Source organism: Apodemus sylvaticus, unplaced genomic scaffold, assembly GCF_947179515.1.
Source record: "Apodemus sylvaticus unplaced genomic scaffold, mApoSyl1.1 scaffold_175, whole genome shotgun sequence".
Taxonomy (NCBI): Eukaryota; Metazoa; Chordata; class Mammalia; order Rodentia; family Muridae; genus Apodemus; species Apodemus sylvaticus.
In genome coordinates, this window is record NW_026263452.1 from 190,250 (window position 1) to 204,524 (window position 14,275).

Here is a 14,275-nt window from a genome sequence, read left to right on the forward strand (position 1 = left end):
TTCTCTACTTGTGAGCTGGGAAATGCCTATATCTGCATACATACACTCACTAGATAAATAAATGTAAGTGAGGCTGGAGAATCAGAAAGACTTAGGAAGGTTGGAATCAGCTGCATTCACTCGATGACTTTCTTTTATTCTATCTGTCTTTTAATTCCTTAAGAAGTTTAAAGGAGATTGGTTCCCATTCTGGATCTCCATCATCCATGCTTACAGTTTGGAAAAGCTTCAAATTTTTCCCTTGTTCTCCAGTCTTCTGTACTGTTTGTAGAATATGGGACTGAGGGGGTGTCCTTTTCTTGTCCATCTTCTTAGGCCTAGGAGGTAGAAGAGGGGGCAAGTAAGGATTATGATATTTAGCTGTTCCTATTTTGTGGAATAGTTTGAAGTGCCACGGTCACCCCAGCTGGGTATGGGGGTCCCTGTGATGAGGGTCCTCGATGTCCAGGTGGGTAAGGATTCAGCTGTGAGAAACAGAAACACAGAGGCAGCTTGAATCTGAGGGTATTTTGCAGCTCTCAAGCAGGGGTTTTTATATATTAAAAACCAAATGTAGCAACTCTTAGAAACCGTATCCAGTGAAACAATGACTAACACCAACAAAAGTCATTTGGCACAGTAAAATACAAACATCATCTGAACATTACAACTCTTAAAGTACATGTTTAGTGAATCATAAATAGGACAGGTAACATCATTATTATTAATATAAATCATTAAAATATAACAATTCTAAAAGGATGTATTCAATAGGGCGGTCATCCAAGGCTAATGGCATATTCCCAAGAACAGGTTAATAAATCTATATGTTCAGTGCTCTCACCCGCTGAGCTAACTTTCCTGCCCAATATGGTTAATTATTATTTAGCATCTAATGCCTGATTTTTTATAAATCTTCAACACATAAATTTAAACTATTTTAATTCTTTAAAATTAAGGCTTTCTCTACCATATGACAAAGCCCACCTCCAATGTCATAGGTGTAGCCATATGAAATTTTATTATTGGGAAAGTTTTCATCTATCATAATAATTTTATAAGTGATTTAAAAAGTAAAGCATTGATTTACCTGGAGATATGTTAGTGACCCACATCTCAAGGCATGGTTTCATAACCATTGTTCTTGCATATGATCATGGTCTAGGCTCCCAGGAACCTGTAACTAAGGAATGAAAGAAAACAGAACAGAAATGTTGTCATGAGAACTAGGGCTCAGTATGTTTGCTCCAGGGGAGAGTTCCACAACTGGTTCCAGTAGACCTCTTTCTTTTGAAGTTGAATTCTCAGTCTGTGGAACTTGTCAAAGAGATTCTCCTGGTGTTGGTATGGCATTGAAGTTTATTGGTATTAGGTCTTTGTTGGAGGTCTGATAGAACTCTGCATTAAACCCATCTGATTGATCCTGGGCTTTTTTCTTTTTTTTTTTTCCTTGGGAAACTATGAATAACTGCTTCTATTTCTTTAGTGGGTTTGGGATGGTTTAGATAATTTATCTGATCCTGATTTAGCTTTGGTACTTGATATGTTTCTACATAATTATACATTTCATCTAGATTTTCCAGTTTTCTTGAGTATAGGTTTTGTAATAGGATCTGATGATTTTTTGAATTTCCTCAGTATCTGTTGTATGTCTCCCTTTTCATTTCTGATTTTGTTGATTTGGATATGGTCTCTGTGACCGCTGGTGAGTTTGTGCAAGGGTTTATCTATCTTGTTGGTTTTTACAAATAACCAGCTCCTAGTTTGGTTGATTCTTTGTATATTTCTTTTTGTTTCCACTTGATTGATTTCAGCCTTGTGTTTGATTATTTACTGCCTTCTATTGCTCTTGGGTATATTTGCTTCTTTTTGTTCTAGAACCTTCAGATGTGCTGTCATGCTGCTAATGTATGCTCTTTGCAGTTTCTTTTTGGAGGCATTCAGAGTTATGGGTTTTCCTATTAGCACTGTTTTCATTGTGTCCCATAAATTTGGGTATATTGTGCCTTCATTTTCATTAAATTCTAAAATGTCTTTAATTCCTTTCTTTCTTTCTTCCTTGACCAAGTTATCATTGAGTAGAATGTTGTTCAGTTTCCATGTGGGCTTCCTCTTGTTTTTGTTGTTATTGAGGACAAGCCTTAGTCCCTGGAGATCTGATAGGGTACATGCATGGGATTATTCCAATCTTCTTATATCTGTTGAGGTCTGTTTTGTGTCCAAGGCGAGTATATGGTTACTTTTGGAGAAGGTACCATGAGGTGCTGGGAAGAAGGTATATTCTTTTGTTTTAGGACAAAATGTTCTATAGATATCTGTTAAATCCATTTGGTTCCTAAATTCTGTTAGTTTCACTCTGTCTCTGTTTAGTTTCTGTTTCCATGATCTGTCCATTGATGAAAGTGGGCTCTTGAAGGCTCTCACTATTATAATGTGAGGTGCAATGTGCACTTTAGTAAAATTTCTGTTATGAATGTGGGTATTCTTACATTTGGAGCATAGATGTTTAGAATTGAGAGTTCATCTTGGTAGATTTTTTCCTTTGATGAGTATGAAGTACCCTTGCTTACATTTTTTGATTACTTTAGGTTGAAAGTCTATTTTGGAACATTTGCTTGGAAAATTGTTTTCTAGCCTTTTATTCTGAGGTAGTATCTGTTTTTGTGTCTGAAGTGGGATTCCTGTATGCAGCAAAATGTTGGGTCCTGTTTACATATCCAGTCTGTTAGTCTATGTCTTTTGATTGGAGAATTGAGTCAATTGATATTAAGAGATATTAAGGAAAAGTGATTGTTGCTTCCTGTTATTTTTGTTATTAGAGGTGGAGTTTTGTTTATGTGGCTTTCTTCCTTTTGGTTTGTTAAAAGAAGATTATTTTCTTTCTTTTTCTAGGGTGCAGTTCCCTCCTTTTTGAGGTTTCCATTCATTATCCTTTGAAGGACTGGATTTGTGGAAAGGTACTTGTAAATTTGTTTTTGTCATGGAATACCTTGGTTTCTCCATCTATGGTAAAGTTTTTCTGGGTATAGCAGCCTGAGTTGGCATTTGTGTTCCCTTAGGGTTTGTATGACATCTTTTCAGGTTCTTCTGGCTTTCATAGTCTCTGTCAAGAAGTCTGGTGTAATTCTGATTAGTCTGCCTTTAAATGTTACTTGACCTTTTTCCCTTACTGCTTTTAATATTATTTCTTTCTTTAGTGCATTTGGTGTTTTGATTATTATGTGTCAAGAGGAATTTCTCTTCTGGTCCAATCTATTTGGAGTTCTGCAGGCTTCTTGTATGTTCATGGGTATCTCTTTCTTTAGATTGGGGAAGTTTTCTTCTATAGTTTTGTTGAAGACATTTACTGGCCTTTTAAGCTGGAAATCTTCATTCTCTTCTATACCTATAATCTTTAGGTTTGGTCTTTTCATTGTGTCCTGGATTTCCTGAATGTTGTGGTTTAGGAGATTTTTGTATTTTGCATTTTCTTTGAATGTTGTGTCAGTGTTTTCTATTGTATCTTCTGCACCTGAGATTCTCTCTACCATCTCTTCTATTCTGTTGGTGATGCTTGTTTATATGACTCCTGATTTCTTTACTAGGTTTTGTATCTCCAGAGTTGTTTCCCTTTGTGATTTCTTTATTGTTTCTCCTTCCATTTTTATATCCTGGATGGTTTTGTTCAATTCCTTCACATGTTTGGTTATGTTTTCCTGTAATTCTTTAAGGGAGTTATTTATGTCCTTCTTGAAGTCCTCTAGCAGCATCATGAGCTGTGAATTTAAATCCAAATCTTTCTTTTCAAGTGGGTTGGAGTATCTAGGACTTCCTGTTGTGTTGCCATGCTGCCTTGCTTTCTGTTGATAATGTTCTTATTTTGCCTCTCACCATCTGGCTATCTCTGGTGTTAGTTGGTCCCTCCTAATAGCAGCTACTAATCAGGGGAAACTGCAGGCACTGAGTTCTTCCTGGTTGGTGATTCTGCACATACTAGAGAAAAGTGCTGTGATTAAATGAAGCAGTATACAAAGTTGCACTCTAACTTATGACCATGGAGGTGTTTTCTGGGACCACATCACATATATTCTCCTCTGCCCATGATCATAGCCTTCATATTATTTTAGAAGGTATGAAGTTGATACTGACATTATCAATTAAATAATTTAAGGTATGTTCTCATAAGTTTGTCAATGGTTTTGATGACAGATGTCAATGATACAGTTTATTCGCCTTGGGGAGATAAACTTTCTGTTCATCCATAAATACTATTCCTGAATATCCACTTCAAAAATTGTGAAAAAATGAAATGTTTAGAAGAGAATAATAGGGTAAATTTGGATTTCACCCCGATCAGTCACTGTAAGCTCCCAGCATAGAAAACATTAATTAGTGTCTGACTGATGCAGGCTCAAAATAGGTGAATGTCCAGGCTGTCTGTCAATCTGTCATCCTTCTTGTTATTTCTATTCAACTCACTTTCAGTCCACACTTGAAAATACTCACAGTTTTTAAAAGATAGTAATCAACTCATTTGAATGAAAAATGAATATATATATAAATATATATTTATATATTTATATACTCATAGTGTGCCTTTCAAGTGTAGTTGGTATATGTGAGAGAAATTTAATTTTTGAGAGTAAAGAAAACTAAAATGAATGTTTTTCTTGAAAGACCATATATGTGTCCTGATTCTGCTGTCTAGTGAATAAAAAGTTAAATTATTTTGAGGATGTCTTTCATGTTATGTTAAGAGCGTTATTAGTTTCATAGGAGATGATCCTCATTATTTCCATTTGCAAGGAAGGTAATTACTTAGCAGACATTTAAATTGGAGATTTCAGATTTATGTATTTCTTCTGAATTTTGGTTCATATATATATGAACCAAATATATATAATATATATAATTGAATATATATACATGTATATATACAAATATATACCATTGTATATATACAATTAGATGTATTGAGGTAAAAAGAAAATATAAGTACAAATGTTTCATTTGATTTGACATGTTTGTTTGTATATGAGTGTGCATGTGTATCCTTTAGTAAATATTATACATTCCCATATTTTGACTGCTATATGGTATGGAAATAGTGTGGAAAATTTTCTCTGTAGTATCATGTTTCAAAATCATCACACATTTGAAGAGTATATGTATATGTACATGTATATGTGTATGTATATGATTTTTGATTCAGAGTTTATTTTGTGTCATTTTTCTCCTGAATCTGAGAGAGGCAGTGTAAGTGTCTTCAGTTTTGGACCAACATATTAGCTTAACAGTGTCCAATACAGATTTATATACCCAAGTGAACACACACACAAAATTTGCAGTTAAAAATGTTATCATATTTAATCCCTCTTAAATTAGAGAATTACATGCTGCAGTGGAATAGTGTTGAGCTAATTATTAATTTGTGCCAGGAGAGTTGATGTGAGGACTCACACAGATGAAGCACTAGTTTCCAGGACCTCCTGTCTTGTATGCCAATTCACCCAAGGGAACACACAATATTTTTTTTCTAAAAAGGTGTTCTCCCTGCATCAAGTGTATTCTTTTTTTTTTTTTTTTGGTATTTTTTTCTTTGATATATTTTTTTATTTACATTTCAAATGATTTCCCCTTTTCTGGCTTCCCACCCCTCTTCTCTCCCCATATTTCCCCATCCACCCCTTCCCACTTCCCTGTTCTGGTTTTGCCCTATACTGCTACACTGAGTCTTTCCATAACCAGGGGCCACACTTCCGTTCTTCTTGGACCTCATTTGTGTGTGGATTATGTTTTGGGCATTCCAATTTTCTAGGCTAATATCCACTTATTAGTGAGTGCATACCATGACTGATATTTTGAGATTGGGTTACCTCACTTAGTATGCTGTTATCCACCTCCATCCATTTGTCTAAGAAGTGTCTTCTAAACAATGGTCATATACTTACCTGCAGTTTAGTGTGAATAATGATCCCTCTCTATGTGCCATGACCTCATGCTAAGAGGACACTGCCTTACCTATCCCTTTATACAATGAAACTAAATCTAGGAGCGATTGTTGGCCCTGCCATAGTCACACAGCTCTTAGAACACAGTCAAGTCTTGACATTCCCAACTATCTTCCACACTGTAGTCATCTTCCTGTCACACAAGTGTTCCAGTGAATCATGTCATTCAGAAGGGCAGTCATGTGGAGAATTCCATCTACACCTGCACCCTCATGATGGCACTTGGCTTTAGTAATTTTAATGAGCAATAATCTTAAAAGTCTTACTTTTATCAAGACTCTAACCTTTTTTTCTTTTAACATTACAATTCAAAAGAACAGAAAGATCAGTGGTACTATTTTCTGAGAAGGTATTTTACTTGTGATTATACTTTAATTCTGTACTGATATGGGAATTGTAGTTTGTGTTTAATTTCTTTCTTAAAAATATATTTTGCAGACTGTCTTCAACCTTGGTATTGATTAGATGGTCACTGGATACTGCTTTAGATCCTTTTGTCTATCACATATTTCATTTAATGTTGAGGAAGTGCAGTCATTGCCTCCTTTTATATTACAGTAAACAGCACTCTTTAGTATTACGTTAAATTCCACTCCATAAATGTTACTGCACCATGTCCATTAAAGCCATCTGCTACTTTAATGTCAAGCTGATTTTTGCCTTTTCCTTGTGGATTAGTCACAGAACTTTCCCTCAGAACTTATGGACTGCCTCTATATATTAAGGGAATTTACTGTAATGACGTATGGTCTGTAGTCTAACTAAGCCAACAATGAGTAGCTGTGAATGGGAAGTCAAAAAATCTAGTAGTTTTTCAGTCTATGAGGCTAGTTTGTTTCACCTGGTCTTCTTTATAAACTGGAATCCTGAAGAAGTAGATATCAACAGATGTGCTGGCAGTAAGAACAAGCAGGCAAAGAAGAGTGAATCTTCCTGCTTCCAAAGTCCTTATATAAGCCTCCAACAGAAGGACTGGCTCAGATTAAAGGTGTTTACCCCCATGCCTAGATTGGGACCTTGCTTTGTCCTAGGCTGACCTTGAACTCAGATCCACTTCCCTTAGATTGTAGAAATTAATAGTGGGTGTGTTCTACCTTGCCTGGACCTAAAGTTTTCATGGCCACTATGCCTCAATATCTCCATATCAAGGTCCAAGTCAAAAGCCTCAAGATCTGGATTACAGGTGTGCCCTAAATTTCTGGATTGTAATTTTTTTCATATGTAGTCTAATTGACAGCAACCTTGCAACAAAAACCTTCTGAGGACTGGCTGTGTTTCCTAGATCAATGTGTTATTAACTGGCCATACCTTTGGTTCTAAAACATTTTTAAGTATTCCCTAATCCAATAGTGCATATTGATAAACTGATTGTCTTGTATTTAACACTATGATGGTACTTATAAACTATTAAAGTGATTAGCATGAAATAAGCTACTAGCAAATTTATTTTACTATATTGTGTGTTTTTATTGCATTTGAGCAGATCCATTAATGCATCCAAGAAGAGTATCAAGAAAGCTTTCTCACTGAAGATATTCACTGAGGACATCGCAACCTGTGACTGTATATGTGAATACAAAACCAAAACTGATATTTCAAGTTCATGACTAGGAGTGACAGGCAATTTGTAGAATAATGGAAGATGGAGACATAGGAGGGTAGAGGAGAGAGATAGGATGAATTTTTGCATATGGAAAATCTAAGTGGATATGGCATGCACCCATGTTTATATGTGATATGAAGAAAGCAACATGAAACAAGATTGATCCACATGCTAAAGCAGAATAAAGAAAAAAATATTTTTTCTTTTTCTAAGATGACTGAAAGTTACATCAGGTAGTTGCTTCATCATACATTTCCATTCCAGGTATTATTTTTAGAATTAAACAGCATTTTTCTTTCTTTTTTTTAAAAGGTATTTTCTTTATTTACATTTCAACCTGGTTGCCCTTCGGAAACCCCCCCCCCCATCTCCCTGCTCATCAACCCACCCAATCCCACTTCCCTGTCCTGGCATTCTCCTACACTGGAGCATTGAGCTTTCACAGGACCAAGGGCCTCTCCTCCCATTGATGTCCAACAAGGCCATCCAATGGTGCATATGGGGCTGGAGATATGGATCCCTCCATGTGTACTCTTTGGTTGGTGGTTTAGTTACTGGGAGCTCTGGGGTACTGGTTGGTCGAATTTGTTGTTCCTCCTATGGGACTGCAAAGCCCTCCAGCTCCTTGGATGCTTTCTCTAGTTCCTCCATTAGGGATCCTGTGATTAGTCCAATGGTAGGCTGAGAGCATCCACCTCTGTATTTGTCAGGCACTGATCCTGTCCTCACAGGAGACAGCTATATCAGGCTCCTATAGCAAGAGCTTGTTGGCATCAACAATAGTGTCTGAGTTTGGTGAATATATATGTGATGGGTCTACATGTAGGGATGTGTCTGGATGGTCTTTCCTTCAGAGTATGCCCCACACTTTTTGTCCATATCTCCTCCCATGGGTATTTTGTTTCCCCTTCTAAGATGGACCAATGTATCCATACCTTGGTCTTCCTTCTTTTTGAGCTTCATATGGTTCATGAATTGTATCTTGGGTATTCCAAACTTCTGGGCTAATATCCACTTATCAGTGTCTGTTCTCTCATGATTAGGTTACCTCACTCAGGATATTTTCTAGCTCCTTCCATTTGCCTAAGAATTTCATCAATTCTTTGTTTTCAATATCCGAGTAGTACTCCATTGTGTAAATGCACCACATTTTCTGTATCCATTTCTCTGTTGAAGGACATCTGGGTTGTTTCCAGCTTCTTGCTATTGTAAATAAGGGTGCTATGAACATAGTGGAGCATGCATCTTTAATACATGGTGGAGCATCTTCTGGGAATATGCCCAGGAGTGGGATAACTGGGTCCTCCAGTAGTACTTTGTCCAATTTTCTGAGGAACTGCTAAACTGTTTTCCAGACTGGATGTGCTAGCTTGCAATCCCACCATCAATGGAAGAGTGTTCCTTTTTCTCCCGATGATTCTCAGCACCTGCTGTCCCCTGAGTTTTTGATCTTAGCCATTCTGGCTATGAGGTAGAATCTCAGGGTTGTTTTGATATGCATTTCCATGATAACTAAGTATGTTAAACATTTCTTTTTTATTGGGTATTTTATTTTTTCTTTAATTATAATTGAAATGTTATCCCCTTTCCTGGTTTCCCCTCCTAAAATCCCTATCCCATCCCCCTCCCCCTGCTCACCAACCCCCTACTCCTACTTCCCTGTCCTGGTATTCCTCTGTATGGGGCATCGAGCCTTCTCAGGACTAAGGGCCTCTCCTCCATTCAGTGTCCAACAATGCCATCCTCTGCTACCTATACAGTTGGAGCCATGCATCCCTCCATATGTAATCTTTGCTTGGTAGGTTAGTCCCTGGCAGTTCTGGGGGTGCTGGTGGGTTCATATTGTTCCTCCTTCTATCTGGCTGCAAGCTCCTTGCCATCAGATCCTTGGGTCCTTTCTCTAGCTCCTATATTGGGGTCCTTGTGCTCAGTCCAGTGGTTGGCTGAGAGCACCCATCTCTGTATTTGTCAGGTACTGGCAGAGCCTCTCAGGAGACAGCTAAATCAGGCTTCTGTCAACAAGCACTTGTTGGCATCCACAATAGTGTCTGTATATGGGATATTGGTGACTATATATGGAATGGAACCCCAGGTGGGTCAGTCTCTGGATGGTCTTTCCTTCAGTCTCTGCTCCACACTTTGTCTATCTTCTCTCATGGGTATTTTGTTCCACCTTCTAAGAAGGACCTACGTATCCATACTTTGGTTTTTCATCTTCTTGAGCTTAATTTGTCTGTAAATTGTATCATGGGTATTCCAAACTTCTGGGCTAACATCCACTTATCACTGAGTGCATACCATGTGTGTTCTTTTGTGATTGGGTTACCTCACTCAGGATGAAATTTTCTATTTCTATCCATTTGCCAAGAATTTCATGAATTCAATGTTTTAAATAGCTGAGTAGTATTCCATTGTGTAAATATTCCACATTTTATGTATCCATTCCTCTGTTGAGAGACATCTGGGTTCTTTCCAGTTTCCAGCTATTATAAATCAGGCTGAACCTAGTGGAGCGTTTTCTGGTATATGCCAGGAGTGGTATAGCTGGGTTCTCAGGTCGTACTATGATTTTCTGAGGAACCACCAAGCTGATTTCTAGACTGGTTGTACCAGCTTGCAATCCCACCTCCACATCCTTGACAGCACTCTTGTCACCTGAGTTTTTGATCTTAGCTTTTCTGACTGATGTGTAGCTGAATCTCAAGGTTGTTTTGATTTGCATTTCCCTGATGAGTAATGATGTTGAACATTTCTTTAGGTGCTTCTCAGCCGTTCATTATTCCTCAGTTGAGAATTCTTTGTTTAGCTCTCTGAGTTCAATTCCCATCAAATACATGATAGATCGCATCCATCTGTAATAGGATCTGATGCCCTGTTCTGGTGTGTCTGAAGACAGGTACAGTTTACTCATGTAAATGAAATGAATGAATTTTTTAAAAAGTGTCTATTGTTCTAATACTTATATTATTGTTCCATTTTCACTATTGGATTTAGTGTAGATCATAAATTTAACTCTTACGTAGCATGCAGAGCATTGAAGACCATTCCTCCTGTAAAACAGAATAGAATGAAGCTCAGGGATTCACCTCTCTGACTTTTTAAAATGCTAATGGCTACAAAATGTATGTAGAGTCGATATTCTAACATGTCACTGTTGAAATTGCACTAAAAACACAAGGTGTGTATAATGATCACCATGCAATTTGATTTTAATACTTTCTAGGTTATACAAAACAGTGATTAAAGAGAAAGTGTAGTATAAAAGTAATTTCTAACCAGTGACATTAAATAGAATACTCAGTAACTTAGCTAAACCAGATGTGTCCTCAGGACAGAGAAGACCAGAAGAGCAGATAGTCCTGCCGGGAAATGCACTCTTGCCTCCGCTGTTTGATTTCAGCTATGGCAAATGCTCAGTATTATAGAAGAGCAATCTTTCTGATGTCTTTCAACACCTTTGTGACTTAGATCCAATTCCTTTACAGTAAACATTTTTACTGATTTTCACCCACGACTCTAGTGCTTTCATATGTTACCCTGCCATAATTATTAACAAACTTGTGTGTAGTTTAGAAGATTGGTAATATATACTTTTTATATTTTCTTCATGTGATGTTGTGTTTATTTCCCTTTTGTCCTTGAAGAAATGTTTTCAGAAAATAAAAATGTTGTTCTAATTTAAATAAATATTGTTCGAGGCTTGTCAATGCCAGCCCCTGCACTGCACCTGTGCTCACCATTGGTCTGGTTTTCATGAGCAGATAGTGCTCTGTGCTCCATGACATTTGACAGGTATTTCCCTTTTTTTCCTGTCAGGACATCCTGTAGTAATAAGAGAAAAAGGCCCCACAACACGGGGCTTATTCATCATTTCTTCCAATGAGACATCGTGCAAAAAGCTGAAGGAAACATTGGGTTCTAGGGAAGAAGTGGATATAAAATATCACTCAGTCCATGAAGTGGCCTGGATCCTAAAGGTAGGGAAAGTCCTTGCATCATCCGCCTTCAGGATTCCTCTGAGTCTACATGAGTAGTTTCCTTCATCATGAATTCCCTTGAGTGATAGTACATATATATGAGAGAAATCTGGCAAGGTGAAAGGTTCCTCTGCTATTGACAATGTAAGGAATAAGGACTTAAATAGAAATCCAGTCAGAATGAGCCATAATGTAGCTAAATATCTTTCATGTGATTTATTCATGTGGCCATGTGGAGGTCACTTCATACATGCATATGAGTGTCCCCTGGTATGTGTGCCTAGTCAGATGCATTTGACTACCAGGCTTCTTCATTCTCTGTCACTCTGTCCTTTTTTCTGAGAGGCAGATTTCTTTTCCTCAGTATAGAGTATAGACTCCTTCATGTATCTCTTTGTTATACATACTTATGATCGCATATCTCTATCTCATGAAGCATTGGTACCCAAATGTGGGTTCTCATGGCTGTGAAACAGGTATTCTTCAGTACTCTGCCATACCCTCAGCACCATAAAAATATAATTTGTATCTTATTATTAAAATTAAAATTCAATTACATCATTTCATTCCTTCCTGTCCCTTGGTCTGAGTTTGTTTCCAGTCAATATTCCACTTCTGTGAAGATACATGGCCAGTTTTCATTCATTGTTATTATCATGTAAATAAAAATGTGTCTGTAAATATGTTCAAACAACAAGTCCAGTATCCTCGGTAGTATATGGACTAATTGTATGAAGTTTGTGTTCACAAGATTTACTCATTCCCAGTTAGTGATGCAATCATGGATGATGCTTTGATGAGAAATTGTTTTGACAAGCCTATTATATTGTTGGACTCTCAGATGTGAAGCCTTCCCAACATGTCTAAGAGGCCCAATCTCAAAGGAGATTACCTGATTCTCTGGTGTACGATCTTTCTGACTATTTTAACCAATGTTTGGAGTCCAAGGTACAGGAGTTAGTATGCAATTTGTACACAGTTGGGCTTGTAGCCACAGGATATTTTGTTCTCTGTACCTTGAATAGCTGTGGTTTTCTGTGATACTCTCCATTCTTTACCAAGAGAACCTACTTTGATGTATGGATAAGGGCTACGTTATGTGCAGATTTTAGTTTATTTATTTAGAACAGAGTAGGGAATCATGCTTGTTTAGAGAAACAGTACCTTCTTTAGAGACCTTCTCTAAGAGCCATGACCTCATGTGATCCCATGCTTCCAGTGATAGGCATGATTTTCTGACGTTCAGAAATTAGATAATAACTGAATATGGTTGTCTTTGTTATAGCTACCATAACTGTGTATTTCTGTTATTTAAAAATAGAATTTGACCTGAGGTATTGATCTCTCAGGTATGCTAGTTTGCTCAGATGTTCAGTAGAGGCACTTTGACCTAAGAAGAGATTCTTTTGCAATCCAAGCATTTCTGAAAATCTGCTCTTAGTTTTCCTCTTTTGAAGGACAAATTTTACTGACTCTACATATCAGTCAACATTCTTCCTTGGGGAAAGTTGGGGAGCTGTGAAGAAAGTTGGAACTAAACTAAATTTTAGAGTTGACTGTGTTTTGAGTAATCTCCATAATGTATCTTATCTGCAAAATATATTTTCTATCTGTTTTTATATTTTAACAATATTGTTTTCTTTTTTTAATTTTTTTTTATTTATTTGACATATTTTTTATTTACATTTCAAATGATTTCCCCTTTTCTGGCCTCCCACTCCCCGAAAGTCCCATAAGCCCTCTTCCCTCCCCCTGTTCTCCCACCCACCCCTTCTCACTTCCCTGTTCTGGTTTTGCCCTATACTGCTACACTGAGTCTTTTCAGAACCAGGGGCCACTCCTCTGTTCTTCTTGTACCTCATTTGATGTGTGGATTAGGTTTTAGGTATTCCAGTTTTCTAGGTTAATATCCACTTATTAGTGGGTGCATACCCTCTTTTGAAACTGGGTTCCTTCACTTAGTATGAAGTTCTCCAGCTCCATCCATTTGCCTAAGAATTTCATGAATTCATTGTTTCTATTGGCTGAATAGTACTCCATTGTGTATATATACCACATTTTTTGCATCCATTCTTCTGTTGAGGGATACCTGGATTCTTTCCAGCTTCTGGCTATTATAAATAGGGCTGCTATGAACATAGTGGAGCATGTATCCTTATTACATGCTGGGGAATCTTCTGGGTATGTGCCCAGGAGTGGTATAGCAGGATCTTCCATGTTTGTGAACAATTGAAACTTTTGTTGTCAGTCAGTATTTTTAGTGAATATTTCTGGGATACATAATCTCTAATGTGTGCAAGCAAATATAACTTCTATTTTGTTGATATTGTTCACATATTTAACCACACATTACCTCCGCACTGCTGCTAATTTTTCTTTGTTATTGATCTTTTGGGTTATTTATAGCAAGTCACTGGTTATATAACTTAGAAGTCAGCAGACTTCCTTTAATAGTTCGAACAACGCAATACCCATCAAAATCCCAACTCAATTCTTCAGAGAGTTAGACAGAGCAATTCTCAAATTCATCTGGAATAACAAAAAACTCAGCATATCTAAAACTATTCTCAATAACAAAAGAAATTCTGGGGGAATCAGTATCCCTGACCTCTTCTGGGACAACATTTTATGATTTTATATAAAATTGCATGAAATTCTTCTATTAATCTAATGCCACCTTACCATCTATATGCTGATATAGCACCATATATCTCATGGCTTCCTAG

General features: G+C 37.1%; 1 protein-coding gene across 48 annotated transcripts in view; it reads left to right on the forward strand.

Annotated features, from left to right (window-relative positions):
* LOC127676254 (zinc finger protein basonuclin-2-like) overlaps positions 1 to 14,275 on the forward strand; it is a 191,812-nt gene that overhangs the window by 117,008 nt on the left and 60,529 nt on the right. For 20 of the 48 annotated variants that reach the window (XR_007975763.1, XR_007975798.1, XR_007975794.1 and 17 more), the window contains 4 exons: positions 2,872 to 2,936; positions 7,453 to 7,836; positions 9,545 to 10,468; positions 11,389 to 11,549. The exons of 2 other annotated variants lie outside the window; for them this stretch is intronic. The gene's annotated coding sequence lies outside the window, so the exon portion shown is untranslated. Of the gene's footprint in view, positions 1 to 2,871; positions 2,937 to 7,452; positions 7,837 to 9,544; positions 11,550 to 14,275 lie in introns of all 48 variants that reach the window. 26 more of the 48 variants (XR_007975785.1, XR_007975783.1, XR_007975793.1 and 23 more) reach the window with 15 other exon arrangements.